This window comes from Ovis canadensis, chromosome 11 (genome assembly GCF_042477335.2).
Source record: "Ovis canadensis isolate MfBH-ARS-UI-01 breed Bighorn chromosome 11, ARS-UI_OviCan_v2, whole genome shotgun sequence".
NCBI lineage: Eukaryota > Metazoa > Chordata > Mammalia > Artiodactyla > Bovidae > Ovis > Ovis canadensis.
Window position 1 is genome coordinate 17,051,497 of NC_091255.1, and position 13,144 is coordinate 17,064,640.

At 56.0% G+C, this 13,144-nt stretch overlaps 1 protein-coding gene across 5 annotated transcripts in view; it reads right to left on the bottom strand.

The window, feature by feature from the left end:
• CUEDC1 (CUE domain containing 1) overlaps positions 1–13,144 on the bottom strand; it is an 85,307-nt gene that overhangs the window by 27,896 nt on the left and 44,267 nt on the right. Inside the window, exon 1 of one of the 5 annotated variants that reach the window (XM_069602568.1) lies at positions 12,635–12,721. The exons of the other annotated variants lie outside the window; for them this stretch is intronic. The gene's annotated coding sequence lies outside the window, so the exon portion shown is untranslated. Of the gene's footprint in view, positions 1–12,634; positions 12,722–13,144 lie in introns of those variants that run through there. 5 annotated transcript variants of the gene reach the window in all.

The following is a 13,144-nucleotide window of genomic DNA, read 5'->3' on the forward strand; positions in this document are numbered from 1 at the left end:
AGGCTCGAGGAGCTGCTGGGGAGCCACACCTGTGCCCACTCCCAGGGGAGGGGTTGTCAGGAAAGGGCAGGGGGGACCCTCGGGCACAGCCATCGGGAAACGGAGGCCCGGCTGGACCTGAGTGGAAGAGGTGGGGGAAGAAGGGGAAAGACAGACTCAGTTCTGCCACGCCTGGCTGTGTGACCTCGGGTTAGCCACTTACCTCTCTGGGCCATCCTCCACCATTCAGTCCAATCTAAGGCTGGGGCAGAAAAACTATATATATATCTGCCTCCCCCCCAAAATATCTTTAAAAAATCTATAGGAGGGGCTTCCCTGGTGGTCCAGTGGTTAAGAGTCTGCCTTGAAATGCAGGGGACACTGGTTCCATCCCTGGTCTGGGAAGATCCTACATGCCAAGGGGCCACTAAGCCCGTGGCTACAACTACTCAAACGTGCAGCGCACCTAGAGCCTGTGTCCGAAAGCAAGGAAGTAACGAGAGGCCCGAGCACCGCCGTGAGGAGCGGCCGGACGGCCGCAGCTAGAGAAAGCCCGTGCGCAGCAGCGATGACCCAGAACAGCCAAAAACAACGGACCAAATAAATAAAACTTTAAAGAAACCTCTGCAAGAAAAAAATGAGGGTGAGACGTTTCAAAGGACTTGAATAAAATCCCTCCCCTATGAAAGGACTGGCCCCAGAGCCTCAGCTCTAAGGACACCATTGTTCATGTTTGTTTCTGAGGCCCAAAGATTGGGCTTGGCCACTGCCAAAGGGCCAAGAAGTCAACTCTGCCTTCCAGTTGAAAAGACTCAAGACGAAGCGCCCCCGGGCATGAGTGACCTGTCATTTGCTTGGCTCGTCTAGGTAGAATGGTGGTAATAACAGCAACAATAACATAGCACTTACCACTTGCTTCTTTATGCACCAACCACTACTCCAAGGGCCTAATGCAAGCTAATGACTTTTCATCCCCTCTACAGCCCTAGAAGGTACATGTTACCAATGCTATTTCTACTTTACAGAGAGAAAAGTGAGGCACAGAGGAGCTTGCTTAAGGTCACACAGCCGAGTGGCCAAAATGACGTGTGAACCCAGATCTGATTCCAGACCTGACAGTCTCGTACTGTCAGGCCTGACCGCCCTCTGCATTCCCAGAGCTGTGCAGGGGGGCCAGGCCCCCCCGGCAAACACTCAGCAAGTGTGAACTGAGTGGAGTCGTCATGGGGCAGAGTTGCCCCTGGCGCTCCTGTCCAGGGGAGAAGGGAGAGGAAGGAGTCTGCAGGCAAAGCTTACCAGAGAGAGAACCACGGCAACTTCCTTACATAAACCTTTGTCCCACTCTGCCAAGGTTGTCTGTTGCCTGGGCAACCAAATGCTTTCCATCTCCACCTGACCTGGCCAGGACTATTTCCATAACAGTCCCTCTCTCCATCAACGCCATCAGCTCAGCCAAGACACTCAACCCAGGTGCCGAGGAGGAGAGGAGATCAGCCCTCAGTGGACAGAGGGGAGGCTGCTCCCCAGGGGCCCGCCCAGGGGTTGCAGCCTTGGGGAGCCACTGTGGGCTGGCAGGAACGTGTCTGTGCCTGGGACCAACTGCAGCAGCCCAAGCTGGGAGAAAGGGGCACTGGCAGCCAGCTCAGGTGCAAGGCGGTGAGGCTGGGCTGGCTCCAAGCGTGAGCTCACACTGGCCCAGGGCCAGTTCCTCGGGAAAGAGCTCCCCTTCAGGCAGGAGAAGGCCCCTCCGCAGGCTGGGCCTGCACCCCGAGGCCTGGGCAGGAACGAGAGATGCCTCTGGGCCCCTGGGACAGGTGATCGGTCAGTGATGCCACACAATTCAGGGTCTGCACGTGCCAAGGAGCCCATATCAGGGAGGGGCGCTCAGAGCAGCGGAGTGCCCTCCTTCCCACACTAACACACACTTCGCGTCCCTCCCCCACTGATCCATGAATTCCATTTCTCTGGGAGTCGCATAACATATTTAATGGAACACCATAAGGCTTCCCTCATAGCTCAGTCAGTAAAGAATCTGCCTGCAGTGCAGGAGACCCGGGTGCAGGAGATTCCTGGGTCAGGAAGATCCCCTGGAGAAGGAAATGGCAACCCACTCCAGTATTCTTGCCTAGAGAATTCCCCTGGACAGAGGAGCCCAGCAGGCTACAGTCCATGGAATTGTGAGAGTCAGACACAGCTTATCGACTAAAGCACCACCACCACCATACGATGGTGAACAAAAATGCGGTACCTCTGTGCCCAGTGCTTAGGGGAACAAGGCAAGGCACAGGACAGTGAGTGTATTCTCTGTCCTCTACGGCCTTATGGTATGTGTATGTCTACACGTGCGCTTCCCAGGTGGCACTGGTGGCTCAGTCATGTCTGAATCTTTGTGACCCCAAGGACTGTAGCCCACCAGGCTCTGCTGTCCATGGGATTCTCCAGGCAAGAATACTGCAGCAGGGTCCCATTTCCTTCTCCAGGGGATCTTCCTAACTTAGGGATAGAACTCAGGTCTCCTGCACTGCAGGCAGACTCTTTACCATCTGAGCCACTCCGCCTGCAATGCAGGAGACCCAGGTTTGATCCCCACTATTCTTACCTGGAGAACCCCATGGACAGAGGAGCCTGGAGGGCTACAGTGTCGCGAAGAGTCCGACGCGACTGAAGCGATTAGCACGCACGCACGTCTGTACATATGGAGAGGGTGAGGGAGTGGGCTCCAAAAGAAATTCTTAAGAAATCGATAACATGGGTTTTCACTGGGGAGACTTAGGTCACGAGAGACAGATCAAGGAAACTTTTCTCTGTAAATCCTTTTGCATCTTTCAAATTTTTATTCATGCTCATTGATTTAAAAGTGAAATAGGCAGAGGGGCTTCCCTGGTGCCTCTGTATTGAAGAGTCCCCGACGCGGGGGCCACAAGTTTGATCCCTGGTCCGTCCAAAAGGATCCCACATCCAAGGGACAGCTAGGCGCCTGCTTCGGAACTACTGAGCCAGTGCTCTTAAAGCCCCAGAGCTGCAACTACCGAGCCCACGCACCGCAGTTACTAAACCCTGTTTGCCTAGAGCCCGCGCTCTGCAGCGAGAGAAGCCACTGCAAGAAGCCGGTGCATTGCAACCGAGAGCCGCCCCACTCGCCACAACTGGAGAAAGCCTGCACGCAGAAACGAAGGCCCAGCACAGCCCTGAACAACAGGTAAGTGAGATGAGCAAATGCAGAGCAGCAGAGTGACGGCACTGCGGTGATTTTCTCTGTTCCTTTTCATATACGTATCGCTGCAATGGACATGACTTACTTTTTAATAACAGCTATAGTGAATATCTGTGGATACTTACTACTGCCGCTTTCTAAGCACGTGGCATGCGTGATCTTATCAAAGTCCCACAGTTAAGCCATTATTATACTCATTGTACAGATAAGCTGAGACTGTGTGCTGTGCTAAGTCATTTCAGTCATGTCTGACTCTGCAGCCCCATGAACTGTAGCCCACCAGGCTCCTCTGTCCATGGGATTCTCCAGGCAAGAATCTGGAGGGGGTGGCCATGCCCTCCTCCAGGGCATCTTCCCAACCCAGGGACCGAATTGCCATCCTTTACATCTCCTGTGCTGGCAGGCAGCGTCTTTACCACTAACGCTACCTGGGAAGCCCGAATGAAGACCAGGAGAGTTTAAGTAACTTACGTGGCGTCAGAGTCAGTGACAGAGCCAAAATGTGAGTCCAAACAATCTGTCCCCAGAGTCCGCGCTCTCCCGAGCCCCCGCCTTACACTGTTCTCTGACTTTAAAAAACTAAACCAAACAAACACTGAATGAAGATAGGGAAAACATCTTAAGAAAAAAGCAAACCACAGAGCCTCCAGGGCTTTAAAACTTTTGTAATCCTTCACATCCCAACCCAGTCCTCCCTGCCTGGACTTTCTGGGCAAGCCCCCCCAGCCCTGCCTCGGTGGGAACCAGGCTGCTCCCACACGCTCCCCTGAGCCCCGCTTCCAGGTAAGGGCGCCGCCCACCTCCTGGCAGAGCTGCAAGGAGCAAAACGCTTCCCTCCGGGGCAAGGTGATGGCTGATGCTGCGGTCGCTTCAGAGGTCAGACCGGTGTGGGCCCCCTTCCCGAGGGCAGCGCAAGGTGGGGTCTAGCCAGAAAGCTCCTCACGGAGGGAACACCACGCTCTGGTTTTTACTGGCGCTGAGTCTGGGGTAAGAGCGCAGCAGTTCAGGGTAAGCTTCACCTTGGGGCCGAGCCCGGCTTCCACCCTGGTCCCTGCTGCCTGGGTGAGCGGCACTGCTCTGAGCACGTGTCTTCGCGGGTGGACTGGGGACACCTGTATCCCCTGATCCTGTGGGACATCACGTGCACTCAGTCTCAGGGTGCATAAGAGGGTCTGTTTCCAGAGCCTGGCCTAGAAGTCAGACCCGGGGTCGTGATCCTGAATCCGGTCTGGATTGTGGGGGCGAGGGGAGCGTGCAGCAGAACGCGGCACTCAGGGTTAGGATGCTCCGGGAGCCCTGTGCGGAGCCTCCTGCTGCTGCTGGGGGCACGGTGGGTCTGACGGGGCCTGCCCCCCGCAGAGGGCCTGGGCTGGGCAGCGGGGGCCCTTCTCAGAAGTGCGCCTGGGCGGCCAAGGAATGCAGGCCGAGGGCAGGGGAACAGAGGCCTGGGGAGGGCCCGGCTTCAAAAGAGCAGGCAGCAGCTGCAGGGGGAGGGCCACGGCCCCCTCAGCAGGCGGCGGACACCGTCAGAAATTCCAGCGGCCTGGCGGCAGATGGGATTGTTTAGAGCCATTACCAGACCAGCTCCTCTCCCAGCCGCGGGCGGCCCCCTCCCCTCGCTCCCACCCCCCTCGGCGGGGCGCCCAGAGGCCAGCTGCTGGCCGTCCCTGACCCACGCTGCTCCGTGCCATGTACCCGCGGGCCCGCACATGCCCTCCAGAGATGCCAGGGTTAGGAAGGCAGGGAGAAAGGCCATGCTCTCCCTGCCAGATGGTGCACGTGTGTTTGTGTTGCCCAAGGTCTGAGCTCAGCGGCCACAGAGCTGGGATCTGTGTGTGTGTGTTGATGGGGGGGGGGGGGTGTATGTGTGTGTTGACGGGGGCTGTGTGCATGTGTGTCTCTGTCTGTGTGTGTGTGTGTGTGTCTGTGTCCATGTTCTCCCTGCCAGACAGGGTGTGTATGTGTTGCCCAGGTCCAAGCTCAGAGGCCACAGAGCTGGGATCTCTGTGTGTGTGTGTTGACGGGGGGGTGTGTGTGTTGCCCAGGTCTGAGCTCAGCGGCCACAGAGCTGGGACCTGAACTCAGATCGTGGCCTCCTGGGTCAGCACTCTCTCCCTGTGTGTGTGTGCACCCAGCACACCAACACACAGCTCACACGCCTGAGTGTGCTGCACACACCAGCTCCAGCAGCGCATTCACTGCTGAGAGGGTGCCACAACTGTGGGGCCACACTCCTTTAGATTTTCCCAAACTCTCCCCGCAGCCCAGGCATGCCGTCCACTCCCTCTTCGCCCAACTCGGAAGCTGTGTTTTTTCCAGCCATGCTGTCCTACACACACAATAACGTGCCCTGAGCGCACGCACCCTCAGCCTTCCCATGGTCCCATGCTGCAACCCCCTCCCTTCCCCAGGCTGACAGCGGGGCCAGATGAGGCCCTCCTCTCTTCCCCAGCCATGCCCACCACGGTTTGCACAGCATCAGGTGCACCGATGGTGAGGGGAGAGGTCGGGCTGACCTGCTCTGCAGCCAATCTGGTCAGAATAGAACAGGAAAGTGGCACACCCTGACCGAGGCAGCGGCTTACTGGTTCCCTGCAGGACCGGCTCCTGGAAGGGAGTCAAGACATGGACCTCAGCCCGCTGGGGCTGGGAGCTCTGGCCCTCGCCCAGGCAGGGGCGGGGTCATAGAACCAGCCTTCTTTGCCTCAGAGAGCCTCAGTCTCCAGCTCCAGAAAATGGAGAGAAGCAGTCCCTATTCAGTCTGACCTCACCCATCACTGAAACTTCCCAGAGATGCAAGGACATGAGTGGGAGTGGGGGGCGGGAGAGGGGTGCCAGAGAAAGGCACCCCTATGCTAGGTACCACTATGATGGCTGCTCTGCAGAAGCGGGTGGCTGCATCCTGGGGACCCTGGGGCTGGAAGGACCTGTCCCCTTTCTGAAGCTGCAGAATTAGAATGCCTGTCCTCAGAGGAAGTCCCCAGCAGAAGCCCATTCTATGAAGACATTAGGCAGAGGCCTGCCCTGCCTCCCTCCCCCAGCAATTAGTGATGAGGGAACCTGCCATTTACCAAGTGCTGGGCTGGGTTTCCGTGCCTCTTGCTAATCCTCACAGTAATCTAATCCTGCAGATCATTACCTTCTACCATGATCAGACAGTTTGCAGACAAGGACAAGGAGGCGCGTATGACCTAAAGGCTGTCCAGGGCCGCACCATATCCAGATGGCATGGCCTTCCAGGAGAGAGAGCATGAGCCTGTCACATCTTCTGACACACCAGTGGCTTGCTACCAGCTTTCAAGACTGGGTTTACCCAGAGCTGTGTGTATCTCCACTTGTTCCCTGCACTGCTGCTGACCTGCTCACATGGCTCTGGGAAGCGCAAAGGTACTTCTCTACCAGTCTAAGAAGCAAATGCCCTTTGCTTCAGAGCAACGTATCTCAGGATGGCGGAGACCACCTTCACCAGAGTCTTCTGAGAGGTGTGCGAAGATCACATCTTCTCCACCTCACTGGTAAATCAGAATTTCTGGGGAGACACCCTGGGAATCTGCATATTCACAAGATCCCCAGATCATTCTAATGACCAGGAAAGTGTGAGGACCACTCCCTTACAGTCTGGAGCCCTGGATTCTGATCTCAGCCCCATCACGAACCAGCCAAGTGACCTTGCTTTCAGATTCCCGTCTGAAAAATGGGCATGGATCTCCAAGCCCCCTTTCATTCTTGGCATCCTCCGTGTCTGCCCTGAGTCTCCAGATGGTCCACAGCTGTTTGAGCGGAGTTTCATGGACTGTTCAGTCCCTGGAGCCACCAATGTACACTGCAGGAATACATTAAAAAGAATTCCTGTCTGGCTGACTTAGGGAGATCTGCAAAAATACCTTACTTATCTCTGGCTCCAAGCCCTAAACAAATGGCTTTTGGATTATCCAGTGCCACCTCCCTACTCCCCTGAATATCCATTTTCTTCATTCCAGCCTGAGTCAACCAGGATTCTGTAAACATTAGGTCCGCACACCTGGGCTTGATCAACAGTCGTCAAACAAAGGCTCTGCCAAATCATCCCACAAGCCCAAACTTGCAGCCGCTCTGTCCCTCCTGAGGAGCCGACAGCCAGAGGTGCGTGGACCCTTTCTCCCAGCAGAGGATGGGTGAGAGGGCTGGAGGGGAGAGAGGGTGTAGCCAGAATGGCCCCAATCTACAGGTGGGTTGCGTGTCAGCCAGACTTTAAAGGGTGCGAGGTGACGGTGGGGCAAGTCCAGCAATCGCTGGGACCTTTCAAAAGCAGCTGGACATCCCCTAGTCCCACGGCTCCTCAATGCGCACTGTGGAAACACCGCGAGGTATTCAGCCAGTGCTCAAGCACTGCTGGCTGGTGGCAAACACAACTGAGTCATCCTTCGAGGTTTATGAGTCCTTGACAGAGGAGCCATGGGGCTTATCAGACCTGCAGTCCACAGACACGGGATGATTTCAGATTCAAGCGACCTCTGTGTAGGTGGGGGGACCCGTGTGCGTGTGCAAACCAGAGAGGAAAGATTGGCAGGCAAGGCAAGAGTGAAAACCCGGCTTCCCCAGCGGCAAACACCTGTGGCTTGAAGCCCACAACTGCTGATCCCAGCCCTTAAGAACAGATCATTCTCTCACCCTGAATGCGCTGACTGCCCCCAAACGATGGTGCTTTCCATGTGCGTGGCACTTGGCGGTTTCCAGGGCTGGGGGAGCCCTCTCCATCCGGCCGGGCTCTAGGCTGGGCCTGTGCCCGAGAGCAGGGGCTCACCTGGCACCGTGCTGGGCACTCCACCTCCACCACATCCTCACCACAACCTCACCAGGTAGGAGGTGTTACCCTGTGGACAACCTGCCCGAGCCCCACAGCCAGGAAGTGGTGGAGTGAGGATGCTACCCCACAACCCAGGTTCCCAAGCACTCACCACACCGTCAGCCTACTTGTAACGGGGAGCCTTGCACGGGGATAAGGGGGAAACGGGCTCCAGAAGGGCTAGGAACGTGGCGTTACCCCGGAGCAAGAGAGAAGCGCTAGGTGCAGTGGCGGGGAGCAGGGAGACAGAAAACAAGTGGGGGCCCCGCAGCACCGAGCTGAGCAGGCACGGCCTGCCTGCCACAGGCGCCCCCGCCTGCAGGGGCGGAGGACCGGCGGGGACCCTGCCCTGCTCCGGCTCCCACACCCAGCAAGGCCCCCCTGTCTGGCTCTGGGCTCTTCAAGTTGGGTTTCCACCCCAACCACCCTGGGCAGTGTGAGTGAATCAAGCCCGGGAGGAGGAAGTGGCCGCGCTCGAAAATCGTTAACATGCAGGGCTGAGCTCTGGGCCTTTGTTCTTGAGCAAGGACTGTAGCATTTCACTTTCAGGAAGGAGCGGGGAGGGTGGGGCAGGCTCAGAATTGCACAACCAGAAGCACAGGCTCAGACACACAGAGGTCCCACGTGGAAAGTCTGCTGAGACGGCCCCGGCCCCTGTGGAAAACTACAAGCTGACCCACGGCCCTCAGACACGGCAGGTCCACACAGAGAGCACAGGCTCACTCATTCCCTCGGCGTTTTCAATCAGAGAGGCCTTCCAGCGGGGGTTAAAGTGTTAGTGGCTCAGTCGTGTCTGACTCTTTGTGGCCCCGTGGACTGCAGCCCGCCAGGCTCCTCCGTCCATGGGATCCTCCAGGCAAGAGTACTGGAGTGGGTTGCTATGCCCTCCTCCAGGGGATCTTCCCGACCCAGGGATTGAATCCTGGTCTCCTGCACTGCAGCCAGGTTCTTTACCGTCTGAGCCCCAGGGAAGCCCTCCATCCAGCAGGGGTACATCGGGGCTTCTAAGGCCGGGAGGACGCAGACATGCAGCAGAGGGGGAGGTGGGGATCTCGGGCCTCTGGTCCCAGCACAGCAGGAACCCCAGGTGGGAGGGGCACAATGCCCTCCACATCTGGCTTGGAGGGACAGCCCCAGTTGAGGGAGACTACCTCCCTATTTGCCCCTCTTCCAAAATACACCATCCCTCCTCCAACCACACGAGCGTCTCCCAGAATCCAGGAAAGCACAGCAAACAGCCCTCCAGGGTGCCCCCCACCGTGAGTATCCAGGTAAATGTTTCGAAGGGGCAGCTCTTCCCTGCAAGAGTCACATCTCTGCCACCAGCAGAGTGGGAAAGGCGGCAAAGCGAATTAGTTAACCCTGGAACAGGGAGGATGAAGGTTGGGGAGGAGAGAGGAAGAGAGGACAGTTAGTCAACAGGGAGAAATCTGACTTTAAAAAGGTAACACAACACAAGGAACTCCCCGGTGGTCCAGTGGTTAGGATCCTATGCTTTCACTGCTGAGGGCGTGGGTTCAATCCCTGGCTGGGGAACCAAGATCCCTCAAGCTGAGTGGCCCGCCCCCCAAAAATGTAATACAAATAAGAATAAAATGGCTTCCAGTGAGCCTCGGCGTCCCTGGAAAAGTACCATTCATCCCTAGATCCTGAGGAACAGACCCCTGCTCCCCTCCCCACCTTGCAGGGGTCAGTCAGAGGCTAAGGGTTTACCCTGCACCCTTCTTGCACCTCATTAGAACTTAACCTCCAGGCCCTCAAGGAAATTGGCAGAAATGAGACCCTTGTCCTTTGTCAATTAGAAAGAAAACAGCCCTCTGGGGAGATGGCCCTCCTCTGGGGGGCCCTCTCGGGCTCTTAGACAACCCCTGTTCCCTTGGGGGTGGCAGCGAGAAGTGGAAAGGAGCCGGCTTGTTTAGGGAAGCCGCCTGCTCCCTCACGTCTGGCAGGGGCAGGCCACCCACCAGGTCCAGCTCACCCCCCTCAAAGCCCGTCTGTTTGGAAAGGGCTTTCGGGGACAGGAAGCAATAAACAGAGTCAAGCGGCCAAGATGCAGGGGCTGATTATGCAGTTTATGGATTTTCCAGGCCTCTTTGTACTCTCCCACCAGCTGCCTGGGGCTCTGCAGAAAAAGGTGCTGGCAAAAGGCAGGCTGGCCGTTGGCTTGAAAGGTGGCCTTTTGTCAAGCCTCGGCTGGGTCTTGCCAAGTGTATGAGGGGACTGCGTGCTCCTCCTCGGAGCCCCAAAGAGAAACCCTGCCCACCCCATGTTCCTAGAGCCTGGACACACATACGCAACTCACTTCCACGCAGCTCACTTCTCTGCCCAGTTCTAAGTTACTTCCTCATTTCAGAGGAGGCTGACTCCTGGAATTCCCAGAGGGGACGATGTGCCTGGCCAGGCTGCAGCTTGAGAAGGGCAGGTGGGTGGCCCTCCTTCAGCAAGCAGCTTGCAGCTCAGCTCTTTTAGCTCCCTCGAGTGTAGAGCAACTGAGGAAAAGCCAAGACTGATGAGGAAAGAAGGTGATTTGGGGTTGCACGGCCTTCCCAGTGCCAAGGTCAGCTTGCATCTCCCATCTGGTGAGACGGTTGCCCATGTGTGCAAAGCTGTGCGTGCAGAGGGTTTGTGGAAATTTCTCAATACCCAGGAACCAAACACGACACAAGGTGCCTCAGAAGAAAGGAGAGGCAGGCAGCAGAGACCTCCAGCACCAGATGACATGAAAAAACCAAGCGGAAGGGCCAGGTGTCCCCTACAGTATTTTTGTCGAAATGTCAGAGTGTATGCTTGTATATTTGAAATGCACGGGGAGGCCACCAAGTGAATACACACCCAGCACTAAGCAGCAGTTGTCTAAGAGGTAGGGCTGCATGAGGGGTTTGCTGACTACTTCATGCATCTTTGCATCCGTTGAAGTTGCTTTTTTTTTTTTTTTAACAAACATGCATGTTTTTATAGCTAAAAATTAAGAATTTTTTTGTTTCTTTTTTTTAAAAAACCATTCATTTATTTCTTTTCAGCGGTGCTGGGTCTTCACTGCTGCCCTCGGGGCTTCTCCAGCTGCAGCTCGCAGGGGCTACTCTCGAGAGGCAGCGCCTGGGTTTCTCACAGTGGTGGCGTCTCTTACCGCAGAGAACGGCCCCTAGGGGCATGGCCTGAGTAGCTGTGGCTCATGGGCATGTGGGATCTTCCTGGGCCAGGGGTCGAACCCATGTTCCCTGCACTGGCAGGTAGACTCTCAAGCACGGGACCACCGGGGAAGTCCCCCACATTAAGACTTTTTTTAAAAGATGCATTGCAACATAGAATGTGAAGCTGCTGCAGAAAACGGTTTGGTAGCTCCTCGAAAAGTTAAACCCAGAATTGTCATATGATCCAGCGGTTCGGCTCCTAGGTCTTCTCGCCAAAGAACCGAAAGCAGAGATTCAGGTATCTGAACATCAGTGTTGACGCCAACAGCATTCACAACAGCCCAAAGGCAGAAACAACCCCGGCGTCCGTCACCAGGTGAATGGATGAACAAAATTAGACTACACATATGGAACCACGGAACTCAGCCACAAAAAAAGGCATGAAATTCTGATACATGCTATAACGTGGATGAACCCTGAAAACACGATAAGTAATATAAGCCAGACACAAAAGGACAGACGCTTTATGATTCACTTTATGAGGTACCTAGAGCAGGCAGATTCCTGGAGACAGAAACCGGAAGAGTTTCCCATGAGCTGAGCAAACAGGAGAATGGAGAGATACCGTTTAACGGGCACAGAGTTTCTGTTTGGGGTGATGATCAAGTTCTACACATGGACAACGGTGAGGACTACACAATACTGTCCGAATACTGAGTGCCACCGGACTGCCGCGTAAAGACAGCTAAGATGGTAGATTTTATGTCATGTGGGTTTTACTGCAATGACAATAAACAAAGATGCAAGTCAGGCAGAACAAGGCACCGGGTTGCAGGAGAGATTGCGAGTCACCAGGCAGAAGGGGGCACTCCTCGGGCTGTGCAGAGATAGAGCCACCAGCCCAGGGAATCCTGCCGGCACAGAGGGGCTCTGTCCACATCTGCACGGGGTGGGCCGGGGGACAATGACAGCCCTGTTGATGGGGACTGTTCACATGATCTCCAGAGTCACACATGCCACAGGGCTGGGGGTGGTGGAGAGGTGGCCACACAGGGATGCTCCGTGGGACATTTGGAATAGTCAAGTTATGATACACTGCTGCTGCTGCTAAGTCGCTTCAGTCGTGTCCGACTCTGTGCGACCCCACAGACGGCAGCCCACCAGGCTCCCCCGTCCCTGGGATTCTCCAGGCAAGAACACTGGAGTGGGTTGCCATTGCTTTCTCCAATGCATGAAAGCAAAAAGTGAAAGTGAAGTCGCTCAGTCGTGTCCAACTCTTTGCGACCCCATGGACTGCAGCCCACCAGGCTCCTCCGTCCATGGGATTTTCCAGGCAAGAGTACTGGAGTGGGGTGCCATCGTCTTCTCCTATGATACACTAGGAAACAGCTATTAGAAAAGGTCAGTGTGCCAGCACATGCCTTGGGTAGAAGGAGCAGGGCGGGGGACGGGGAGGACGGAGCGGGGTGGAGAGAGCTGGCTGACCTGCACTGCAGCAGGGGGAGAGAAGACGAGCAGAAGTCTGTCCTGAGGGTGCTCTGGCCGGCAGCAACCACTCCATTCATTCACTCCACAGACATCACAGGGCACGCTAGGCGGTGGGAAACTGGGGGCAAAGTGGGGATAAGGGGACCAGATCAGCTGGTTTAGCCCCTGATGCAGCTTCACCCCTCACTCAAAAAATATACCCACATATAAAGCTCCAGAGAGATGGTGACAGACAGGGAAGCCTGGCACGCTGTGGTCCATGGGGTCACAGAGTCGGACACAACTTAGCGACTGAACAGCAACCAAACAAGAAATTAAAAGCTGTTCCTCATCCCCACCTTCTGAAGAAAGACAAAGATCCCTCTTACTTGAGCTGTTCAGAACAGGAAATAAGATCAAAACTGCCCACGTGGGCTGCCACCTCCACCTTGCCCCCGCCACCGGTGGCTCACAAGAGAGCTGTCTACCAGCTGCCAGGCATCCACCCATACCGAGTTCTTTCTTCCC